Genomic DNA, 17,063 nt, shown 5'->3' on the forward strand with positions numbered 1-17,063 from the left:
TTCGAATCCCAGCCCTGCCGGCACCCTCATGTTATGCTATTTGATTTTTATGATTTTTTTTTTTTCATTGAAACGCTTAACAAGAGATGGTGGGTTACCATGCGTGATTAAAAACATGATGAAATGAAAATTAAAAAAATATGCCATGATGATAATGATTTTGGTGCGTGACACCCGGGGGTCAAAGCCAGGGGGCGCACTACTTTGGATCAGTGCAACGCAAGTGTGTGTTTTGAAAGCGAGGCTGATTTATGCATGGCCACATTAGGCTTAGCATTAGCTTCCCTGACACTACAAATTGTAGCCTATATTGAAACGATATGGAAGCATAGACTGTAAAAAGATGAAAGAGGTACAATATAGTAGGTATCTGGCAACATGAAACAATAAACTTACTTGAGTACTTCGGTCGGCCATGGTGACTGTCTCCCCGCTCACTCAGTCTCTTTCTTCTTGGGAAAGCACTGATTATTACTATTATCATCATGGCATATTTGGCATACCCACCATCTCTTGTTAAGCGTTTCAATGAAAAAAAAAAATCATAAAAATCAAATAGCATAACATGAGGGTGCCGGCAGGGCCGGGATTCGAACCAGCGGTCCCATGATCAACAAAAAGAGCTACTGTCATCTGCCTTAACCACTGTTCCATCACAGCACTTACAAGTGACTCTTGGCATTTAGACTATAAAACATATATACCGATGAACGTGGATAAAAAAAAAAAAACATACATAAGGCACCCATCCGCTACTACTGCTAGTTTATGTTTATATAGCTACCTATTGTAATGAAAAGCACGGGCGCTTGTGTATTAATTAACTGATATTTTATTCCAAAAGTTGTCAAAACATAAAGGGAGCCGCCACATTTAACAGCCTGTGGGGCGGAAATAGATAAACCCGGTAGAAAGAGTGCCCGCCCGTATGTGACGCTCCTTGAATTACAGTGAACGCACCCACAAAGAAGCATAGAAGTAGGGATGATCTGATTGGTCAACAGTAGCCGGTCTTCTATTGGTTGACAGTTGACAGAAACTCCGTGAGCAGAGCAGAGATCCGAGAGCAGGACTTTCCTCCGCGCAAGAGGAAACACTCTGCGCAGGCAGCTGTGACCAAGTGCGAGCACACAGTTTGAGCACGAGCAGGGCAAACTTGAATGCGAAAGCAAAGTTTGAGCACGAGCAGGGCAACTTTGAATCCGAGAGCACAGGTTTAAACATCGAGCACATAGTTTGAGCGCGAGCAGAGTAAATTTGAATATGAGAGCAGAGTTTTCTGAACGTCAAATCAAAAAGTAATGCTCTCAAATCAACATAATATGCTCTTGATTTATGATAGAAAATAACCTCCATAAATGTGGAAGCAGACGAGTAGGAGAGGAATGAAAACAGGGACTTTCAGTAATTATGGCTTGTGAAGCTGCTGCTGCTTCTTCAGTACAGAGGTGTGTGTGTGTGTGTGTGTGTGTGTGTGTGTGTGTGTGTGGATGCTGAGTCAGCAGGATTGTTAAGTTTGTTTTGGACTCCCACCTGCACACTGTTGTGATGAATAACAATAATATAAAAAGAGACTGCATTTCAAAACATCAGATCTGTTTTTGATTTGGAACCACAAATGATAGTGACTCAAATCTGATTTGAGAGGATCAGATTCCACATCATTTAGTGATGTCCATGTTAAAGGGATAGTTCACCCAAAATTCAAATTTGACTTATTATCTACTCACCCTCATGTTGACTAAGGGCTGGGAGAATTTTCAGAGTCCTCCGTGCCTTCTCTGAGTTACGGGGGGGTCCGCGCAGCAGTATTTGTCCATATAATGGTTGTGAATGGTGCTCAGTTTTCTTCATCCAAAAAGACACATACATCCAAGTACCATAGTGCTCGTCTGTAATGTCCCTCTTGTATTGAAGCCTCGACATGAGAAATTGTTCCGCCAGTCAGGAAGAGCAGTGAACTGAGACACTGGGAGCTTCCACTACAAACAAGCTTAAAATATAGACTTGTTTAATTTTTTGAACAATTTCTCATGTCGGGGCTTCAATACAAGAGGGACATTACAGAGGAGCACTATGGAGGTATTTGGATGTTTTTTGGTGTGTCTTTTTGGACGAAGAAAAGTGAGCACCATTCACAACCATTATATGGACAAATACTGCTGCGCGAACCCCCCCCGTAACTCTGAGAAGGCACGGAGGACTCTGAAAATTCTCCCAGCTCTTAGTCGACATGAGGATGAGTAGAAAATGAGTCAAATTTGAATTTTGGGTGAACTATCCCTTTAAATTATCAAATCTGAGTCACAGAAGGAAAACATCAGATTCAGGATTCCAAGCTAACAGGTATTGTGAGCTGACTTTTTAACATTAGCATGAAGCTTTGACCTCTAATGGAGCATGATTTCCTATTAGCAGTGGCAGTGCTGGTTGGTCAGTAAGTGTGGAAAACTCATCCTGGTCAGTAGGCCTGCGCTGCTGGTCAGTTGTCTGATCCTTGTAGCCAGACAGCAGATAGAATCAGTCCAGATGTGGTCCAGAAGTAGCATCTGGAATTTAATTTGAACATTGACTTTGTATTTGGCACCATCAGTAGATATTAATAAGTAGCCTAAAACATGAGCATGCTAACACACACAACAAAGAAAGTCTCATCTAGATCCGTTGTTGGTGCCAACAGAGCCGTAAAAGTCAACCAACCTAGGCCTACTTAAAAATCCACAAAAATTACAAGTGTGATCACTGAGTAGTTAATGTTGCTCTTGACAGGAATATTGACTTTCATTCCTACATCATTTTACATCAGGAGAATAATTTAACCATCTCAATCTCAATCACTTCTCATATCCAGTGGGGCAATTGGCTGAGCAGCAATGGGGAGCTATAAAAGAACATAGTACAGACGTAGCCTAGAACAACACAGCACAAAAACCCAATAGCCTACTACGCAACAGCCAATAGCATATAAGTACACAATTTATGAAGGGATTGAAGGGTTGAACCTTAGAATGAGGGTCATTCTTTCCACAAAATATCTCAATAATGTGCCACAGAATTAAATCAGAATTTACATTTACATCTGTCTGCACCAGTAAAACGGGGAAATTACACAACAAGAAAAACAAAAATCAGCTTATTCTGTTCCCGAAACCAAACTGCACTGCATGAATGTAAGATTAGCAATAAATCCTGAACGTAGAAAATGACTGTTTACTTGTGCAACGTTATGTTCTTGAAGGAAAAAGAGGAAGAAAAAGAAATGAGCTGAACACGACTTCATCTTGGATATGAGCATTTAATATTTATGACTGCGCTCGAGCAATGAAAATTTTATGTCCAATTTGTCTTCCTTGAGACTAATCAATGCATTGAGTTTTTGTGGCAGGCAGCCAGAATTAGATAACAAACCTCTATTAGGGACAATTCATAACCTAATAACACTTCACTATCATCTTGTCATGATTACATTGCTATGTAAGATTTGGGATTTCGATCGCAGGACAAGTAGCTTGGATGTGATATCAGCGTCCCAGTAGAAGGATGACAATAATAATCAAATCCCAGGTTATTGCGGCAAAACAGAAGGCCCCACCCTGACCACCTCCCCCTGCTGATGAAGCACAAATGAAGACTTTGCTGTAAAGACAGTAGCCTAGAGGGAAGCTGTATTTGAAGCAGCGTGAGATGGATTGTGAGAGAAGGGAGGGAGGGAGGTAGGGGGGGATTGGAGTTGGAGGTGGAGGTGGAGGGGGTGGGGGCATCACTGAATCATTAGAGAACCCCGGGGTCGTTGATGCGAGACTGTAATTACATTTCGTGAATATAACAAAGCTCGGTGCCGCTGCGGCGGGACGTGGGATGTGGGCTGCTGCGAGGCCTTGGATCAGGAGAATGTGTTCTGCCAGATGATGAGGCGCTTTGAGGTGGAGGCAGAAGGAGAATGGGGCGAACTTCAAACATCAATTTAAAACACGTCCTCTCCAGCACGGGTTTTCCAGGTATACAGTATAGTAGGCTGTGTGTCCTGCCTGGAATGTAATCTGCAGGAAGCACCGTGGGTGGATGAGAGAACTTCACTGAATCCTTCATGGCGCCATCACGACTTCCTCTCTGATCTAACTACACTCATTTTGCTTCAATTATTAAGTTTTCAAAGCCCAAATCACCCATGCTGTGATGTGTGGAGCCTGACAGGTGCTGGTCCAGTCTTCAGTTTAATTCAGACTGGTTTTTTTCAGTCTTTTTTAATTTTTTACAAATTGTATTATAATAATGGACTGTGACCACATTGAGTACTGTTTTTTTTGTGACAAATTGTATTATAATTGTGGACCGTGATCATATTGTTGAATACAACAATTTGTCCTTCCTATAGTTCCTATAGTCATAGCAGTAGGTTTGTTACCTTTACTAATTGTTGGTGCAAGCTGTTTTTCGATTGGCGGGGCAGAGATACAAGCTGCTCAGCTATTGCTACGGAGGCATATGGAAGCACACAATTATACGTTTATATCTCATAGCGTTGTGACTGTGCAGGTCACAACTTGTCGACGAGAGCGTTTTGGAGTTGTTGGATTGTGTATTTGATGAGTTTAGGAAACCAAGAACATTATGGTATGCCTCCGTAGCAATAGCTGAGCAGCTCGTATCTCTGCCCCGCCAATCGAAAAACAGCTTGCAACGACAATTAAAGGTAGCGAACCCACTGCTATGACTAATAGGGATTATGGCAGAGGGCGAATTTGCCAAAATGTTGAAATATCCCTTTAATTTACAGAATTCATTGCACCACAACAGCCAAGAACTAAACTTCTTTGTGCCCTGATGAACCCAGGCGTCTCTGTGGAGTCTGACTGTTTGTTGTGTCTGTGGGACCAGGCCCCCGGATGTCTTGTCTTACCAATAACACTGAACTCAATTAGGTTCTGAGATCTCTGCCTTTAAAAGCGACCAGGAGACGAGAGGGTCGGCTGCGGCGAAAACTGATGTTATTGTTATCTGTTTTTCAAAAGGTCAAATGAATTAATTACCCAGAAATCAGGAAACACAATATCAGTAAAGTGCACGCTGCTCAGACTTAATTGCCCTCCTCAGAGTGATGTGTGGGGGTGGTGTAAAGATAATGTGCAGCCATTGAGTCTCTGGACTTAATGTATAGATAGAGAACATCCTGACCTGTCTCTGGTGTGTACATGATCATTGTCCCACACAGCTCCCACTCGCCACAGCTACTGGTGTGAAGAGCTAATATTAAGCTTTAAAAGCCCATTATACAAGACTCACTCCTACGGTGTGCTAAGGACGCCTCTGAGTGGGAGCTATACTATACATACTGTACCACACAGGTGCTGTGAGGAAACATAGATTTTTCTAAATGCTCCGTTCAGTGCTGTAGCTTACATAATAAATGTGTGTATAGCATACACTTGTATTTCTTTATATTGTCTGAATGGTAATTTACACTCATTTTAATATACTGCAGCGCCCCCTGTTGGAGTTGCAGCAACACTCCAAAATATATTTAGGAAAAAATAAATAGATAAAGTAACATTGTTAGCAGGAAACACTAAGTAGTAGTGTAATTTTTGCCTATAGTGGTGTCAGGGAGGGCTATGGACATAAATCCTGCTCATCAGCATCAGTTCAGCTCAACTGCAGGGTTTATTCTGCCATAACAAATAACAGACAATTAAATGTGACTCTCAGAGGTTAGAAACAAATGCACATTATAGCTCCAGCATTTACAATATCAGGTGAATCAGATATCTCACCATCTTGCACAGCATACGTATGAGATGCTCTTAAAAACTGAGGCGCCATGAAATAAACATCATTTCTTACCAATGGAACAACAACTCTGAAATTAGCATTTGAATCACTCTTTTAGACACGATAAAAATATTTTTTATTGTGTTTCTTTGTGTGTGTTTAATAATCTGTAATATTGTCCCAATGTCAGCAAAATTCCTGGATATTTTACTCTCTATAATATTATGTCTTTTTAAACATCTTTCTAACCTGTACCGGTAAGAAAAAGTTTTAGTTTGTTAGTTTGTTTCCAATTCAGTGCGAGCTACTGCAACAAATGGAGATGGCTGCATTATACAGTTGAGGATGGTGAGTGCACGGTCAGACTGTGTTGCACAGCAACCTGCCAACACTCATCATTCCTGGGTGTGAAATCTTGCTGCAAAGTGTAACTGCAGCTTTACGCTAGCAGAGTGCAAAGTAAATTGTTATAAGTGTAAGATAAGAACCTAGTATAGCAATTTATACTGTTCACAACTAGTGCCTATACTGTATGTACATGCTGTACTTAGTTTGAGCTAAATGCTAAAGTCAGTCATATGCCACTGGCCACAGACACAAGTGTTGAAATGTTTGTCATGTTCTTAAACTGTCATCAGGATCCTGGGGGGAATTCCACAAAGGCCTCATCCAGTCAGTGCAGTGTATCTGATATGAGTGTGTGTGACTATGTGAAGCCAGGTGTGAGTGACCTGACCACTTCCTTCAACAGGTCAGGAGGTCAATCGCTGATTTGCTGATGCAGAAATAGTGAAGATGAACGCTGCATGCTTTTTCACCCAATCACAAACAGCCAAAACACGGTGCTCGTACAATAACTGCTCTGAACCAGAATAATTATACAGTTCAAGAGGATCATTCTAATTTTGGAAGTTATCTTGCTCCTATTGCTAACATAAACTCACACACTGAGGAAATTAGAGCTACAGTACAAAATGTTCAATGCTTGACTGTTACACGATGTATCAGTCTTTGCTTGTCTTTCTTTTCCAGGCGGGTGAGTGAGTAATGAGGTCAAAACACTGACATACTCTCCCTGTTGTTTCATGAATGTTCTGTACCATATAATTATTGTTCCAGTGAGCCGCGACTCTGAAATAATGAAACCTACAGTATAATGACATATCGAACCAATGCCGAATGAAATAACGATCCACTCAGAATGACACACCGTATCGGTAAAGAACAGGCTACATCAGGACAACTGAAGTAATAAGTCCAGGTTAAAGTTAATTTTAAAACCTTTTTAAGACTTTTTCAAGACCTTCTCAATATTTTTCAGTACCTCACCGCCACTTCAAGCTGTAACCATTTACATCAGTGACACTTTTATCTTAACAGTTTTAATTTGTGATAAAGACTATAGACCACTATGATACAACAGAATTCAAAATAGGCTAGGATAATACATCGAAGACAAAGTTTATCAAAAAAACAAAAACAAAACATTGCTCCATTCTCAAAAAACAAAAACAGCAATCTTCTTTTCTTTTTTATGCACCGGTTCATCTTTGTTTTTTAATAAAATGAATAAGTTCACACACTTTTACAATGTATTTTAAGCTAATTCAGAAAAAATACCTTCAAAATTTTAGACTTTAAGTCGTGAAAAGACTTTTTAATACTTTTTAAGGGTCTTAATTTCCTCAAAATTGATTTATCACCTTTTAGTACTTTTCAAGGCCCCGCGGATACCCTGAAGTCATGTAAGATAATGGACAGCACATTGGTCTGATGCCTACTCTCCCTGAGACAGGTGGTGAAGACACTGGGAATGGGATTTGAGAAATCTGAAAGCTACTCTATTTAGGCTCTTGTTCTTTCATGAGCAAGATTGTTTGTGTGCCGTGCTGCTGTCTGCAGGTCTGTGCAAACAACACCCCAACCCAGTCTCCAAGCAACACGCCTCACAATTCACCCAAGGACACCAGGATGGAGTCAAACCTTTGACATGATAATGATCTCAAATGAAATTAGCATGGCCTGATCATTAATGCACAGAATTTGTGAGTGCATGAAAACTGTGACACTGCAATCTGTGACAAAGCAGCAGAGTTTTCTGTGACCATGGAGGGTAATGAAGATGTTGGAGTGCATTCTCAAACCTGTATAATACAGAGCAGTGAACAGCATCTCCTCCTGCATATTACAACAGATTTATCACAAACCGTGATAGCCTAATAATAATAATGATAATCATCATTATCATTTTGTAATTATTCAGATTTTTGTTGTTGGTCTTCTTTTTCTTTTATTATCATCATCATTATTGTTGTTATTATTATGTTACAAAGCGCTTGACAAAGCAGCAAATGAAAATAGATGTGACGTTATGATGGGCTGTAGAGAGAAGAAAAGCAGATGCACACTGTGAAACCAATATTGTGGAATAAACCAGTATTTTTTTAAGAGAAACAAAAACACTTAAAGGGAAATTAAATCAAAAAAATATCAACTCTGTGATAGAGCTCAAAACAATACATCCATTGTACTATTCCAAAAACAGATTACACAGGATTTTCCCCGAGGTGTCCGCCCTTTGTAGCAGGTGTAAAGAGACAGAGGGGTCGCTGACACACTCTCGTTGGACATGTCTGAAATTGTTTACCTTTTGGGAAAATATATTCTATTGTTTCTCTAAAGCCTTTAATAAAAACTGGGAACCAAACCCAGTAGTTGCTGTTTTACGGCGCCATGAGTAGGTTACCTTTGATAAATAAATTAAAGTCAGGCTATTGGTAGGTTGTAGCGAGAAAACGTATTCTACTTATGTGTAAGTAAGATAACGTGCCCCAGTTATGTGGAAAAGAGAGCTGATTCATGTGTTGCACTTAGAAAGGAAATTTGAAATAAATGTTAATATAATATCAGAGTTAAGATTTATCTCTGTGTGTAGTCGGTGCATTGACTTCTACTGCTCCTTCACTGTCGTCTCTAACTCATGTTCACCTCTTGTCCCATCTCCATCCAGCTGTTCTATTGTAACTGCCGGTGGAGTCACTGACTGAACAGATAAGGATTAATCGAGCCTGGCTGTTTGTCTGTCTGTAAATCTCCATGGCAACATATTGTATCTACCAACTTTTTCATGAAACCAACTCTTGGCCAAATTCTGCCAGGAGAGCTGGAACATCGTGACTTCATTCAGTATCTATAGAAAAAAAGAAACAGAACATTTTAGAAAAGAACAGTGTCCCTTTTTCGGCAGATTTTTGTGCTATTGCAGATAATTTTGTCAACTTGTAATACACACATTTTTTGAGTATATTAAAATGTGCTTTCTCAACTTCTAAAATTTGGATTTGAGGGGGCAAGACATTTATTTGAGGGGGTGCTGCCCCCTCTTGCCCCTGCGTAGAGCCGGCCCTGGTGTAACCTATGACAGGAGGGCGACGCCCACACGATGAAAGCTGACGGACAGAAGTCAGAGCTCAGGTGTATCATGTCTCCATTGTGATGTGACGTGTAGATCTGTCACATAAATGCTTCTACACCCTCCACACACACTTGCTGTATGCCCATGCTCGTGTGTGTGTGATGTTTGTTTCTTGAAACTCACATTCGGTCGTCGAGGCTCAGTGAAATCCATATGAGCTGACTGACTTGATACAGGATGTAATTGTCATTGGTGCTGCATGTTGATGCCAGTTGTTGTGGTTACAACACTATTGTTGTTGTTATTATGGGGAAATGACACGTGCTCTTGTGTCTGTGAGAGTGGACTAGGACTAAGCCTCTGCTCTCTGAAACACACACATACACACACACTAAACCAGCCAGGCCTGTGAAACAAAACACTGTCTCTCTCATTGTTTGTCACGTTTTGTATTTGAGTCCTCGCAGGATATTGTTGTGTGTATTTCAGCGTAATTAAACCTCCAGTCAAACCTCTTTTCTGCATTGATACAGCGTGTGGTTTATATTTCATATAATATTTCAACCTCCAAACTAAGTGTAACTAACTGTAGAGCACAGGTGGTGTGTCTGTAGTGTGGTCAGTCTGTGCACTCACACATTTTGATCTGCATGCGCACATTCACTCAGGTGTTCATATGGAGTCTCGCAGACTAAGGCCATGCACACATATTTATAAAAACTAATATTTCCCCCCCTCCATTTTCAATAATAACATTGCACACACCAGATAGTTTTCATTAAGATCTGTATCTACATCAATGCATTCTCTGTCACAGAGTGAAGTCTGGGATCCTGTACACTCTGTTTCCCCCTGTAGACATGAAAGCATTTTCCAAAATCTCCACTCAGAATAGTTTTTTCGTTCTTTTTTTTTTCAATTTTATTTTCCATTTTACAACAACAACAAGACAGTCGATATGAGATATCAAAATACAGATGTTCGTGTGCTGTTCATATTCATACCCCTAACCCTAACAGTAACCCTGCCAAAATGTTGACCAATGTATCCCAATATGCACTGCACACTCTTAATTAAGATACTGTAGCAGCAAAAAAGACTGACAGAAAGCCAGGGAATGACACAAAAGTATGGAGGCTCATCTCAACAGCTAATAATGGACCTTAATGCGAGACAGCAATCCCAAAAATGCCATTTTCCTTTTTTTTGGGTTGATTTTGTGATATTTAGCTTCCTAAACATTTCTTCTTTCAAACTAGTGGCAATAAAACATCAATAATAACACACAATTAGTTGTTTATTTCACTTCATTTTGCCTGTTTGCGTCCATAAATTCGCCAGTTAGTAGTTTATGCACAGCTGTACTACACTGTATGTGTGTCGTTCTGTTCATTTCATATGAATAACTCCATGCTGTGTTGTTCAGTTATCAGTCATGTGTTTAGGATGTCTATTATTAATGCTTTGATTAGGTGTTATGTTTGTAAATAATAGTTTCAAATAAAAATGCATGGTATTTTTCTTTTTTTTTAATACAGAACTTTCAGGCTGTTTTCTCAAAAATGAGGTTTTCTTACACACCAAGATATGAAATTTCCCTAGAACCTACACTCACCAAACTTTCCACATGTCTTCCTATCCTGCTGCTTCTTACAGAAGGGTTCGTTGATATACTGTATCATTCTTAGCCGGGACATTTTATACCATTTTTTTATGACTGTAGACTATATTTCCTGATGTATGGGCTGATAAGAGGACATAGCCACAATCCCTTCTGTAAAACGTTTCTTGTGGAATGTATCAACAAAATGAAACCAAGCTTTTGAATCTGGCATCATCTAATGTATACTGTTATGCAAATTAGTGTATGTTTAATGACATATAGCCTCATTGTATAAACATAAAATTTAAAAGAAAACTTGCAATACATTTTTTCTTAGTTTTTATGTACATAACAAACTGGGAAAGTTTCATAGTGATATTAATTTTTTTTTTTTTTTTTTTTTGCCTAGTCACCTGGCTGTCTCGCCTTGAAGGTCTTGAAGGTCCCACTTGATATCTTCTCCAGATTTCACATCCATACGAAGGTATTTGTAGTGGTTTTTAACTCCAGTTCTCACCAGTTCTTTCTGGCAGGAAGGTTTAAGATAAATATCACCTGCCTCTCAGGGAGCGCATGGACCAAAATGATAAAATTTCAAATCCAAAAGGTCAAAAGGTCACCTTCACTTTCACATGTTTTGCAAAAGCACTTTTCAGAAGCAGCCGTAGAAAGTGGGACCATATTTGCGATCACTCCAATAGATGACAGAGTCAAACAACGGAGAGGCAGTAATTCCTGGCTGTGCACTCAGTCTGACACCACACCTTCTATCAGCCATTGTGGAGCTTCCATCAGCCTCAGCTTTCATCAGGCTGCGGGAAACTTCCTGCATCAGGTTGAATCAGATCCGTCTGCACTGAGAGCCCTTGTGAAAAATGACTGTTTCACTGAAAAGAAATGGAAGCCGCACGGTGAAAGGAAAAGCAATGGGGGTCAGAGGGAGGGGATCCAGTGTGGAGTATAGTGAAATGTGGGCTGAAGCAGTAAAAGCTTATGTGTTTACATACACTGTAGACTCCCTCTTCATTAGGACTGCGCTACATCCAAACAAAATGGATCTCTGGTGACAACTGGAGTTTGGCACCGAGCACTTTGTTGCCTTGCAGGGTAAACTGAACACATTTAACACAAGTGCAAAGAGGGATACATTTCATCTGCTTCTTTCCGCTCCTCACAATGCACCTCCAATTCTATGTTCATCTTTTTCTTTTTCTTTTTTGATTACCTTTCTTCTTCAAAGATCTTTACCCATGAACCCCCTGTACCACCTACAGCTGAGTAGACGACCCTCGCTTTAAAATACCCAGGGGCTGATGTAAGTATCTGAGCTCTGCTCCAGCAGGCATGATGGTAACTGTAGTATAATTAGAAGAATGACACCGCATGCCTCGCAATCTAGACTAATTAGCAAAGCTTTGCTGCATCCATGAGAGTCCCACATGAAACAAACAAACAAAAAAAAAGTTAATCTCACTTAGGGGCAAACAGATGTGTAAATATTGTTGATTCACTCCCTGTCTTGTGACAGATTTGAGGTTTCCTCTGGAGAGCTGTGGGCTGAAATAACTCAGCTCTGTGCACCAGAGGAGATGTTCAGCTTAGTGTCTGCAGATACATGCTGCAGCATTATGTCCCATAACTCAACATGAGCACTCACAGTAATACATCATGGAAGATATAATGAAGCGAAGTGACAGATCCCCATCAGTTAGAACCGAGGCAATGTTTTTATGTCTGTATTCTATTTTCTATAATAATATTAACAATTAACAACAAAGTAAAATATAATAACTAACTGTTAATGTGAAACATCACTAAGTTTGTATAGCCCAGTCTGTGTATACAGTATGTAAATGTAACCATGTGATGTGACTTTTCAATAATGTCTGCAAACAACTAGACCTATAAATATACTGTAGTATGTGACATTAATAATGTTTCCATCAATCCTCAAACCAGTGGAATCTGTGATTTTAATCATGGTAGGCTACAGTAGAGACACATGTCATTAATCACCTGTGCATGTGTCAGCTGCCGGCCACAAGTTCAGATTTAACTTTTTAGACTGTTTGAAGTCACATTTTTGAGATCCACATCTTCAATCACTTATTTGAAACAGATGAAAGGTTGTTGTCACTGGACATCTGGATGAAAGCTTGGTGTTCAAGAACCCAGCTGCTGCAGTAGACGTCCTCTGTTTGTTGTCTTTTAATGTGATACTGATTTATTCTGTGTTTTTACTGGTTTTAATCCCCTGGTCTGGGTCTGTTGGTTAGAGAGAGGAAGACACATCTGTGGATAATTCATCCGTCAAAAAACTCCTCCTTAATGTCTGGATCAGTTAGTTAATAGAAAAGTTATTAAAACATGATCCATACAAACATTAGCAGCAAACACAGTTCCAAACTCTTCTCTTACATCCTGTGTCCTCTTACGAACACCTTAGATACACTGACTTTACTGTGACACTCCTGTTATAGAGAGGAGGCCTCTGTGCATCATTCAGCTCCAATAGAAACCTGCCAAGCCTTGTAATTTGGCACTCTCTGTGTGTGTTTTCCACAGATTTCTCCAGAGCTCCATCCATCTGCACCAGCCGCCACCTGCATCACTTCATTTTGCTCTGAAGTCACAGTTGTGAAACATTTGAAGCTCCATATAAGTGGATTTAACATTTAAAAGCCAAGTTTGACTATCCGGAATTAACATTGTAGATATCAACAACATCTTTCTGACTAGTCATGATTACATTTTGAATAGATGGATTTTTCATTCAAGATATCTGTAATTCAGTTTTGTCCAGTCAAAAAGAACATTTCAGATAACTAGCAGATAACTACAATCTTCCTATCCACATTGTCATTTCACATATCCACAACTACATTCTTCCTAGGACAAATTACGTCGCTTTTACCATTCATGTGTGTGGGGTTTGTCATTACAGATATCTTAAATTAAGACAAAATGATGTTGTAGATATCTCAAACTGGAATTAGGAATAGTCATCATAATTCAGTTACAGATATCCGTAATTCACATATCTGCAACTGAATTGTAGATATCTGTTATGACAAACCCCTACACATGAATGGCAAAAGTGATGTCATTTGTCCTATAGGAAGAATGTAGTTGCGCATATCTGAAATGTTTTTTTGTTTTTTTTGACGAGGCAAAACTGAGTTACAGATATCTGCAACACATATCCAGTCTGGCTTTTAAATGTTAAAATGGCTTGCCATAGAATTTCTGCATTGTGTGCCCGTGTCTCAGCTACACTGAGAAGCAAACTCCTACCGTGCTTCATGATGAGTTTGATTTGCTATAGGCCGTTCCTCACATATGTTAACAAACAGAGGAAGTAAGCATAGTAGGCTGTCAACAACCTCATTGTAACACATCCAATTTGTAACATATTGACATCTTCTAATCTACTACATTATCGGCACCAGTTATTACATTTTTAAAGGGGTTTGTAATACTTGGCAAATAATGCAATAACCAGCCAATGATGTGGTTATTTAAAAAGTGATTACGTTTTTGGATAAGACATTTTATTACATTACTGGCAAGTTATTACATTGTTGGATTTATTTCATTTAAAATGGCCAAAGGTATTACATCATTGGCTGTTATTACGTTTTGGCTTCAATGCTACAAGTGTTTTCTTGGGAGTTTTTCCTCAGTGGATGTGAGGGTCTAAGGGCAGAGGATGTTGTTATGATGTTGTGTAAAGTCCTTTGAGACAAACTGTTTTTAAAAATGGGCTCTACAAATAACCTTGCCTTGCCTTGAACCACTGACACTGAAGAAATCCAAACAGAAGAAGCTGGTGGTAATACTGGAGACTGAGAAGCCCCATGTGACGGTGCATTTAGGCCTCCTGGGTTTGGCGGATTTTCCTGGTAAATGAACTTGGTGTATGAATTAAAACGATAGCTACAGCTATTAATTACCATTTGATATTTGACAGGGCTAAACTGAACTAAACCCTGCTGCGAGTCTGATCCCCCGGTGATCAGAGCTCACTCTGCTGTAATCACAGATCTGCTGCAGCGTATCTGAGCTACACAGTCTGTCTGCTTTCTACAAGTTTCCCAACTGTGATATTGCAAGAAAGTAGTGGGTTGATATAAACAATGATAAAAAAAAAGCACGACAAGGTGGTGTCATCGTATATTTTTGAAGATGACAACGGGACAATTTCCTGTGGCAAGAGGATGTCAGCTCCGCTATCTCACACACTGATGTATGGCCGGTTTAGAACAAGGCGCTGTTTTTGCTCCCACATCTTGATCCCTGACGGTCACGCTCTGATGGTGTGTATTATGACTCCTACACTCCATGACCACGTCCTCTGGAGGATTTGTGACTCTTTGAGCAGATTTTTGGAGCAGCCAAAAATAAAACTGCATTGTCATTTTAAGGACTGTGGCATATTTCACATATTGCAGAGACACACAACGCCCTTATCAGTAAGTAATAAAGTAACTCATGTGTCTTTTCATAGAAAAAAGAAGACACATACGTTGATGTTGCATGAAAACACTGCCTCTGTCTGTTGGATGGGATGTTCAAACAGCTGGTCTGAAATACAACTGGCTGCACTGAAATTTAGATATTCAGGGTATCCAGAGCATAAATCCCAGTGATGTTAGTACTATGCTCCCTTTTACCTTAATTTAATAGTTTTGGAGTAATTGTGATGGTTTAATAAATGGCTTAACTTGTTAGGAGGCTCTCTGCCTTCCACCTATAGCGTCTCTTGGCTGAAAACCAACTTTGCAAGATCAGGGCCGCCACCCCGGTGTCCCAGCTCTCGTCTCTATGGCACCATGACACAAACGCGCCCTTTAATCCACAATCTCTTGTTTACAGATTAAACTACACAAATATATACGTCCTAATATAACGTTATCGACTACTCTATTGATTGATTTCTTGCCGGCTTTGTTGTAACAAATGCATATGGCCCAGAGGAGGGTTAGCAAAACAGTGGAAAAGCGACCGGACTGACATAGTTCCTCTCTCTCTCTCTCTCTCTCCTCTGGGCCATGTGCATTTGTTACAACGAAGCCGGCGAGAAATCAATATACCGTATATATAAGACAGACAAAAAACCGCTGATGAGAGCAGAGGATGCTACTGTAGGAGCAGGCTTACTGCAGCACACCAGCTGAGGGGGAGGGACTCTGATGTTACACAACACACTCCGTCCAAACCACACATTTCAATGTGCTGTAACAAAGTAACAAATCTTTGAAGAGGTACAACCGCTGGGGGGAACCAGCCACCATTCGCCCCACAGCCCCTGGCCTCAGTGAGGGGGTAAGAACCGCAACTCCATCTCTAAACTGAGACACCTGCCTGTCATGAACTGAGAAGCATTGTCATATAGACAGACACTGTGGACACACAAACCAGTCCAGACAGTGTTTCCAGAAGCAGAGAGGAGGTAGCACACATCAGAGCAGAGGACACTTGCCTGGACACTGTGCCCAGTTGTTAGGACAATGATGGATCACTGAACTCAGCCCAGTGATGAATTAGTGGGCCAGAGGAAAATAAAGGAAGGATGCGTAATCTGCCAGTGCCACAAACAGCATTCTGTCTTTAGCATTTAGCTTAAAGCTTTTAGTTACAATCACAGTCTGAACCTTGTTTCCTTGTCATTCTAAAACCAATAAATGAATTCTGCTTCACAACTTTCTGTCAGGCCTGGCTGTTGTCCACTGAACTCAAAGAGCAGACAGAATTAAAGCCTCTAGTTTTTAGTTTATAAGTTTATTTGAAAACAGGGACAGTGCACATTAATAACATCACTGTAAATGCGCCAGAATTAGCCAAGAGGCTATTTTTCATCTGTAGTCCCCAGACGGATGTTAAAAAGTCACCCTAAAAACAGAATATCTGTGAATATGTCCATGAAACTTTTAGCCGGTTACCTCCTGCTGCAGTCCAGTCTATGCAGATAAAATGCCTGGAGCACAACCTTCCCCTCATATCCCATCTCATATCTCATTTTAGACTGTTTCATTTAAAACAGCATACCAAATTATGGGTGAAGTGATCTTCAAAGTGCATGTTAACTTCCAGTAGCCTCTCAGACTTCACCTGGAGTCTTTAAAGTCTGAGAGCGTACAGTATGTGAAACTTACTGATTAACCCAGGGTAAAGTGGGAATGGATTTTAACTGGATGCTAACACTGTTTATAAGTGAGAGAAGTGATGGAGAAATGCATCTTAGAAGCATTTTTTTCTTCGTTACCCAATTTCACC

The sequence above is a fragment of the Trachurus japonicus genome, chromosome 11, assembly GCF_045865225.1.
Source record: "Trachurus japonicus isolate A0001 chromosome 11, Traja_1.0".
Lineage (NCBI taxonomy): Eukaryota > Metazoa > Chordata > Actinopteri > Carangiformes > Carangidae > Trachurus > Trachurus japonicus.